Raw genomic sequence first — 8,303 nt, 5'->3', positions numbered from 1 at the left:
AAGAAGACCCACCCTGTGGCTAGCCCAACTCCACATACTCCCTTCCACCTTCCAGACTTTTCCATTTTCTTCAGAGCATCCCAGCCATCTCTACTCAGTCCTTCCCAGTCTCTCAACCTACTAATTCTTTTCCACCACTCGATTTCTTCTTTTCTTTTTAAAAATTTTATTTATTTTTATTTATTCACTTTACATCCCAATAGTAGTCCCCTTCGTCCTCTCCTACCAGTCCCTCCCTCCCTCCCTCCCTCCCTCCCTCCCTCCCTCCCTCCCTCCCTCCCTCTTGCCCCACTCCACCTCCCTAGCTCTCAGAAAAGAGGAGCCTCCCCCCCCTCCCAGCACATTAAGTCGCACCAGCACTGAGCACATCCTCTTCTGGTGGCCTGACACGGCAGCCCCAGCAGGGGGTAAGTGACTGAAAAACATGCAACAGAATCCTTGTCAGAAACAGCCCCAGCTGCCCTGACTAGGGGACCCACCTTGGGCTCCTCTTTGCCTCACCCTCCTCTTCTGCTTCATCTGGTCATCTGTCTATCCTACCACCCCTGCCTGGTCCACAAGCCTGGCCCCCTGGCCCCCTGCTCCTGTGGCTCCTTAGCCAGGAGCACCCTCTCTAGTCCATGGCCTCTTCTACCCTTCACAGAGTTTTCCTGGCACCTCCATCAAAATGAGCGTCTTTCTACCCAGTTCAGATCCGTTCTGTTATCAGCTCTGCACCATGCTGTCTGCATGTTGTTTTCCTACTAGACGGAATCTTCTTTCAGAAAATGCCTGGCTCCGTATGTATTTCATGATGGGTACTTACTTTGTTTGTTGACTGAACAAAGTGCCCTCTAATGTTTGGAAGATGAAATTTTGGTTTCTAAATAGGCCAGACACCACTAATGGCCAGTGTAGATAGGAAATCCTATCCTGGGTCATAAACTGTCTCCCAAGCAAAGGCTCACCTTCCTTAAGCAACTCAACTTCAGGCACTGGGGAGAGTGTCTAAGTCAGTTGCTATAGCAACATACAGTAGGCCAGGCAGCTTAGATACAACAGGAAGATGTTGCTTACAGACATAGAGGCTAGAGGCCCCAGATCAGGGCACCAGCATGCTTAGGTTCTTCAAGTGAAGGCATCCTTCTCGATTGCATAGTGAAGGCTTCTCCCTGAATTTTAACATGGTAAAGAGACAGTGAGAGAGAACTCTGGGTTCACAATGGATGCTGACCCATCCATGAAGTCTTCACCCGGCTAATTACCTCCCAAAGGCTCCACTTTCTAACTCTGTGTCACTGGTGCTATGACATCCACATGGAATGGGGGGGTCACTGGTGCTATGACATCCACATGGAATGGGGGGACCACAAACATTCTGCACATGGCACGGTAAAGATAGGAGAGCCTCTGTGCTACCCCATGAGCCCTCTTGACAATGGAGACTCCCTCTGAACTCTGAAAGAACTATGAAACTGCTATAGCCCCAGAGCCATGCTACTGTATAACACCTTTTTTTATTATTGTGACAGAATGCCTATGATAAATAATTTTAAAAGAGGAATAACAGTTCATATTGTTGAAGGTTTCAATCCATGGTTAGCTACTCCCAACCACTTTGGGCATGTGGTAAGATCATCACAGTAATCACGCAGAGTGAAGCAAAGCTGCCCACCTCACAGCAGCCAGGAATCAATGAGAGAATAAAAGGACATGGTTCCAAAACATGGAACGTTCCCCCTAGTGACCCACTTCTTCCAAACCTCCTAAACGTTCAACCATCTCCTGATAATGCTATCAGATGCCTATGAAGCCTTCAGTGTGAACTCTCACCAAGGAGATACTGGCCTCAAGTGGATACACACAGGCACAGCAGAGGTACAGTCTCTGCACCCATCAGTCCTGTAGAGGTCAAACCCCTATAGTCAGTCCACAGGCAGCAGGAGGCAGAGGGCTCTGCCCAGACTACACATCCAGCCAATCCTGGAGGAGACTGAACCAGCATGTCTTATTTCACATCCCAGTGAGTGACCAGGAAAGAGGTTCTATCCTTGGCCTTCATGGTCTCACATCTTAAAGAAATCACAACATAATTTGGGAGTAATGGGACCCATTCTATCACCCTGCAAGCCATAAATACTTTATGCATTTTCTCAAAAAAGATCCATTCCACAATGCTTGGTAAGATGCAAATTTTACCAACTCTTTGGTAGGAAGGCATTTTAGATTACATACCACAAGTAAAGCTTCATTTAAAAAAAAAATCACCGTTAACAATTCTCTGCCAGTGCCCTCCAGCCCTAGAGCTTGCTTGTCTCCTGTTAGGATCCATGTCCATTATGACCCTAAGGCCTCACATATTCTTGGTCCCTAGGGCAGCAATACTCAGAGGTGAGGCTTCTGAGAAACGATTGCATTATGGTGGTTCTGACCTAATCCATGGGTTAATCTACTGATGGTCTCATAATCTGGTGGCTTTAGGGGGTGATAGAAGCTAGGAGGTAGGGCTGAGCTGGTGGAAATAGGTCACCGGGGGTGTGCCCTGAGAAGGCTGTGTCTTATCCCTGCTTTCCCTGGTTCATGTTCTCTCTCTCTCTCTCTCTCTCTCTCTCTCTCTCTCTCTCTCTCTCTCCCTCCCTCCCTCCCTCCCTCCTTCCCTCCCTCCCTCCCTCCACCCTCCCCCTCTCCCTCTTGCTCCATCTTCCCCTCCCTCTCTCCCCTGTCTCTTGTCTGCCATAAGTTGTTCTATCACATGCTCCCTACCATAATATTTGTGTTCACTCAGGACCCAAAAGCCATGGAGCCAACTGACCTAGACAGAAACCTTTGATATTATGGTCCAAAATAAATCTATCCTCCTCTAAGTTGATGCCCTCAAATATTTTGTCATGGTGCATTAAGTCACTTCTCAAATTCTATCACCAGCGTGTGTGGTCCTTACCAGAGTCCCTAGTAAGCAGAAAGGGCACTAGTCATCTACTGCAGCTGACAGAACCGTGTGCTCACCCTCCAGCCACATCCCAGGTGTCTTACAATGTACTCTTCAATTCAACCCCTACCCCAAAAGTAGGTATCTTGGTGTGAGAAAGGATGTTATTAAGAGCACAAACTACTGTGTCATCTCCACAATGACACAGTAACAATATCATTGCTATTTCTTTCATGAATTGGGCACTTCTTTAGGCTCTGACGTGCACTGCCTCACAGGTTGCCTCCAGACCACCTGAAGTAGGTAGTTTTACTAATAAGATAACAAAGTCTAGTCCAGGAAAGGTTGAGCAGATACACCAAACACTAACAGAAGACAAATGTCCCGCTATTTTTGAATGAGCAAAGATTTGAGCAGCCATTTCTCAAAAGCATCAAGTGATCAATGAGCACAGGAATTTGTGCTCAAAGCATTAAGGTGATACAAATTAAAACAATGAAACGCCGCCTTAAACCCATTAGGATGGCTGTGACCTGAAAGAGCAATGCCAGTGAGGGTGTAGAAGATGTGGAAACCTCCTGCATCACTGGTGGCGCTGTAATGTGGTGCGGCCACTTGGTGAAGCAGTTAGGCAGCACCTCCACAAGCTAAACATAGTATTACCGTATGACTCAGTAAGTTTCATTTAAAGGCATGTGTGCTACAACATGGAAAACATACATGCAAAACCCAGTATCCACACTTTCATAGCAATACAACTCAAGACCAGAAACAACACACGAGCCCATGGAGAGACATGAGGCTGCATGAAAAGACAAAAGGCCCATTAATAGACTTTTACGCAGTGAAAATGAGGACCATGCTCCATGCTGTAGAACGAATAAGCCTCCAGAACACGATGCTAAACGGAGACTGTAAACACAAAAGGCTGCATAGAATGACATGACACGTCTGAAATAGATAAATAGAAATAGAAAACAAACCAGTGGCTGCTAGGGCTAAAGTGAGAGGCAGTGGGAAGTGTGTGCTGACGGGGTTTTATTTTTAGTGGTGATGAGATAATTTGAAATCAGATAGTGGTGGTAGTTGCAAAATTTTGTAGAGTATACCAAAAATTACCCAGCTGTATGCTTTCACAAGTGAATTTTGTTTTGTTTTTTTCAAGACAGAGTTTCTCTGTGTAGCCTTGGCTGTCCTGGACTTGCTTTGTAGACCAGGCTGGCCTTGAACTCACAGCGATCAGCCTGCCTCTGCCTCCCAAGTGCTGCGATTAAAGGCGTGCGCCACCACGCCTGGCTCTCAAGGGTGAATTTTGTAGTTTGCGAATTACATCTTTTTTTTTTTTTAAGTGGCTGATAAACACAGCGGCCAAAATGCTAAGTGAGCATTCAGGCGTCTGTCCTTCTCAGAGCTGGTCACAGTCAACCACTTATGAGGAATATTTTATTAACACAGTTTTGTGAGAGAGAAACTGGTTTGTTTGTTTTTTGTTTTGTTTTGTTTCTCAACACGGTTTCACAAAGCCCAGGCTCGCCTTGAACTTGCTGTGTAGCTAAAAATGACCTCCAACTGTTCTTCCTTTCAGCTTTACCTCCCAGGTGCTGGGACTGTAGGTGTGTGTCACCATGTCTGTCTGATTTATGTGGCACTAGGAACCAAACCTGATGATGCTTGTGTGCTGGGCAAGCAGTCCACACAGGAAGCTGCCTTTCCCCCACAGAAGCTGTCGTTCCTTCTTACCCCATGACTCTGGGAAGGAGCTCCTATACTTACAGCTAATTGCGTCAAAGCTGGGTCCGGAGCACCTACAGCCCGGTCAGAACTGGTTAGAACTTGTCAGAACTGGCTCAAGATGAGGGACCAGGCCAATCAGGTTCCCACTCTCCACATTCACCTTTTCTCTGGAATTTGAGACTGAGGATGAGGCATGGAAAGTCAGGGCCAAAGCAGAGCTGGGCCTGAGGACAGAGGACACGAGGAAGACCTGGATTCAAGTCAGCCTCCAGAGACAGAGAGCCAGCAAAACCCAGCAGCAACGAAGCAGCAATGACTGAGAAGCCAAGTGTGGAGCTAGAGGAGGAAGGAGAAGGCTGTAAGGGAGAGAGAGCCCCTCCTGGGGCGGGGGGCGGGGTGGTGGTGGGGTAGTGAGGGTCAGATGTGGTCCTTGTGCAGTCCTACTCTGCTGCTAGTATTCATAGAGCCCCAGCTGAGGTTCCCAGGAGCTCTTCATCTGGCTCCAGAGTGTTGGAGGTCGGTCTGATGTATTTTGGTGTTAATTACTGCTTGCTGTCTCTGCGACCCACCTGTACCTTGCCTAAGAGCCTAACCTGTTTGACCAATAAAAGGCCATCACACCTGGGCAGGGCAAATGGGCTAAGCGTGGCTAAGGCTCCAGGGCTGGGGGAGGAAGGAGACCAGAGGAGAAGGTTGCACAGTGATGTCTTAGGTGGAGGAGAAGCACATGGGCGGTGTGGATGGAACCTTGGCCCAGATAAAGAAGTGTTTGGGATTATGGGTGGGAGGTAGCTTGATAGAAATTATTAGAAGCAGATGGCATGGGATTGGGGCAGGATTCCATATCTGCCCCATTATGGGAAATAGTTTAAGGGATTAATATCTGCCCTGCCCCAGGTTAACTAAGGCTATTTTAAAATATAACAAGTGTCTGTGTCTTGATTGATTGCTAGCAGGTTAGAAAATACTGCCATAATAATAATTACAGGCCTAATAATAAACATTATTAGGTCATACTGGTAACTTAACTGCAACGCCAAAGCACACACCTGTTCTGTACTTGCGCTAGTGCAAACGGGATCTGCAGCCTGCACTGAAAAGAGCTCACCTAGGAACCACCCCCTTCCCACCAGCAGGCATTGGTAGCCTCCAACCTTGAGCTTCCTAAACTGGTGGTGCTGGGGAGACCCTCTTGGTGAGCCGGACCCCTTCACAGAGGACAGCAAATCACACAAGACATGGGAAAACAGCCAAGACAGCACGCGCAGCTGCCTAAAATTCAGGCTGAGCCCTGGGAGCAATAATTGGATGGGGGCTTTGGAACCTATGGGCCACGGCCTGCAGAGGGCAGGTGTCACCAGATGTAGGCTCTGGTTACCAGACGGGGGTGTGTTCCATACCTTCCCTTGGTTTTCTGACCCCATATGATTTAGTTGTTGCAATCCCTCCTCTGAGCAGAGAGTGAAAGCCAGTGTGGAATAACCACAGCAGTCAGATAGGACATCCCTAGGCTGACCTTGAACACATCCGTTTCCTTCAAAGTAGGAAGACATTTCATGTTTCACTGTTAATGAGAAGAGAGAAAGAACTGTTGCTGGAAATATTTACCTTCATCTCCTGTTCTGAGAGACTGGGAGATTTGTCGGCTTTGATCTCCTCTTGTTTAATTACCAGGAAATGGAGTCCGTCTGAGCCGGCAGGATCAGCAAGGCTCACTCTGCTGCAAAAGTGTGCAGTGGGGCACCCAGAAATCTGGCCTTTCATTTTCAAAGCTGAGCCAGCCCTAAGATGAAAGAGATTTTTGATAAAACGGTAGGGTCTTGGTTCTTCCGTCACGTCACCACCCACCTGAGGAAGGACCCACGCAGCTTACCCACACCAGGACTTACAAGCAGTCCCAGCACCCTGCACACCTGCCAACTTTGCCTTTACCAGTGGCTTCAGTGTCTGATTAGAACCTTCCAGCTATACTCTTAGGACCCCCTTCCTGAGCTTCCCCCACACAGCCCAGGCAGGAGTGGAAATACAATGCAGAAGATGGCTTTTCAGGGCCCAGGCTGCCTGGTATGAAGAGGCTGGGGTTTGACCTCTCAGAAAGTCAGGGATGCTGGGAACCATGGAAACAAGGACAGAAAGTATCTGGGGAGGGCACTGATGGGCATGTTTCAGAGCATCCATCCCTCCTTAATATGCTGATCTCTGAATGAGTGTTCAGCTAAAGACAGCCTAAAAGACTTAATGTGTGCCTTTATGGTTCTATGCACTGAGACACTTCCATAACCAGAATTGTGCTACTTAACAAAGGCACACGGGATGATGATGATGATGATGATGATGATGATGATGATGATGACGACGATGACCACTGTTTACTGAGCATTCACTCAGCCAAGTGCCATGTGACTTAATCCTCCCAAACACTTGGAGATCAATACTACCGTTATCCCTACCTGACAGATAAGGAGACCAAGACCAGAGAGGTTAAGTAACTCATTCAACTTCACATAGCTGCTAAGTGACAGAGCACAGCGTAAAGAATGCTATACTCCCCTTATGTTCCAACCAGAGAGAGAAGAAAAATCCTGCTGAAACAACAAAACACACCAATAAAAAGAACATGGCGCATACTTAAAATGCCCAGCTTTAGCAAAGAGTCAGAAACTTAAAGCCCTTGCACCAAACGCAGTGCACTGCCTGTTTCTGTCAATAAAGTTGGATTGGCACATAGCCACACTTATTTGTGACAGGTTGTCTAAAACCTCTTTTACAGAGACATATAAAATATTTATTCTCTGGCCCTTTAAATTTTGCCAAGCCTCTCTCTTATAGTGATCAATCAGCTGGGTTTGCCTGGGTCTGGCAGAGAGCTTGAAGCACAAGACTTCGTATTTTAAAAGCAGTGAAGGAAGGGCGGGACAAACAGATGTGTCATCCTTTCTGCCTGCGGGAGAGAGGCTGGATATAGAACTTGGATGTGCATGGTAGAACATCAAGAGCATTCCTGACAGAAAAGGCCAGTAGGAGTCTAGAAGAAGGCAAGCACAAGACAGTTAGTTGTGAGGGGTACAGTGCCTGCTGGGAAGCATCTACCAAAAACTCTACCAAAGTGACATTCATGCAACATTGGTGGCACCGCAAACTGGTCCCATCTGCTGGACATTCTGTAAATGCATGCCCAGATGTTGAGTGTTGAGGTGTATGTGCCTTTGGGGACGTGATTACACCAGCCTAAATCAATAGGACTGTGTTCCTCCATCACCCTGCTTTCTTGAGTAGGGCCTCGTGTAGCCCAAAATAGCCTCAAAGTCTTTGTAGCTGAGGATGACCTTCAAGTTTTGGCTCTCCTGCCTTTACCTCTTGAGTGCTGGGATTACAGATGTGCACCACCACTCAGCTCACGAAGTTCTGAGGGTCAAGCCCAAGCCCCCTGCATTCTAGGCAAGCACCCTGACAAATAAGTCCCTCCACAGCCCTACCCTTGCCTCTTGAAAGCTGACTTTGATGTTCTTCTCACCTTGATCACTTGATTTCAAATTCAGGTAAGCATTTTGACATGATCAAAATGATGTTGGCTGGCCTGACTCCTGCAGAAAACAAGATGGATGGCTCCTGAGGAACAACACCTATGTCTGACCTCTGGCCTCTTCGTGTACACACATGC

General features: G+C 47.5%; 1 long non-coding RNA gene across 3 annotated transcripts in view; it reads right to left on the bottom strand.

Annotated features, from left to right (window-relative positions):
* Positions 1-297: 297 nt before the first annotated feature.
* Positions 298-8,303, bottom strand: part of LOC311581861 — an 83,943-nt gene continuing 75,937 nt past the window's right edge. The window contains exons 5-9 of one of the 3 annotated variants that reach the window (XR_014773897.1): positions 6,314-6,425; positions 6,043-6,206; positions 4,682-4,866; positions 1,057-1,151; positions 298-415 (exon numbers count right to left, since the gene is read on the bottom strand). This is a non-coding gene — a long non-coding RNA (uncharacterized lncRNA). Of the gene's footprint in view, positions 1,152-4,681; positions 4,867-6,042; positions 6,207-6,250; positions 6,426-8,303 lie in introns of all 3 variants that reach the window. The other 2 variants (XR_014773899.1, XR_014773898.1) reach the window with 2 other exon arrangements.

The sequence above is a fragment of the Acomys minous genome, assembly GCF_964271855.1.
Source record: "Acomys minous genome assembly, chromosome: 2".
NCBI classification, from domain to species: domain Eukaryota; kingdom Metazoa; phylum Chordata; class Mammalia; order Rodentia; family Muridae; genus Acomys; species Acomys minous.
This window is presented reverse-complemented; position numbering and strand designations above follow the sequence as displayed.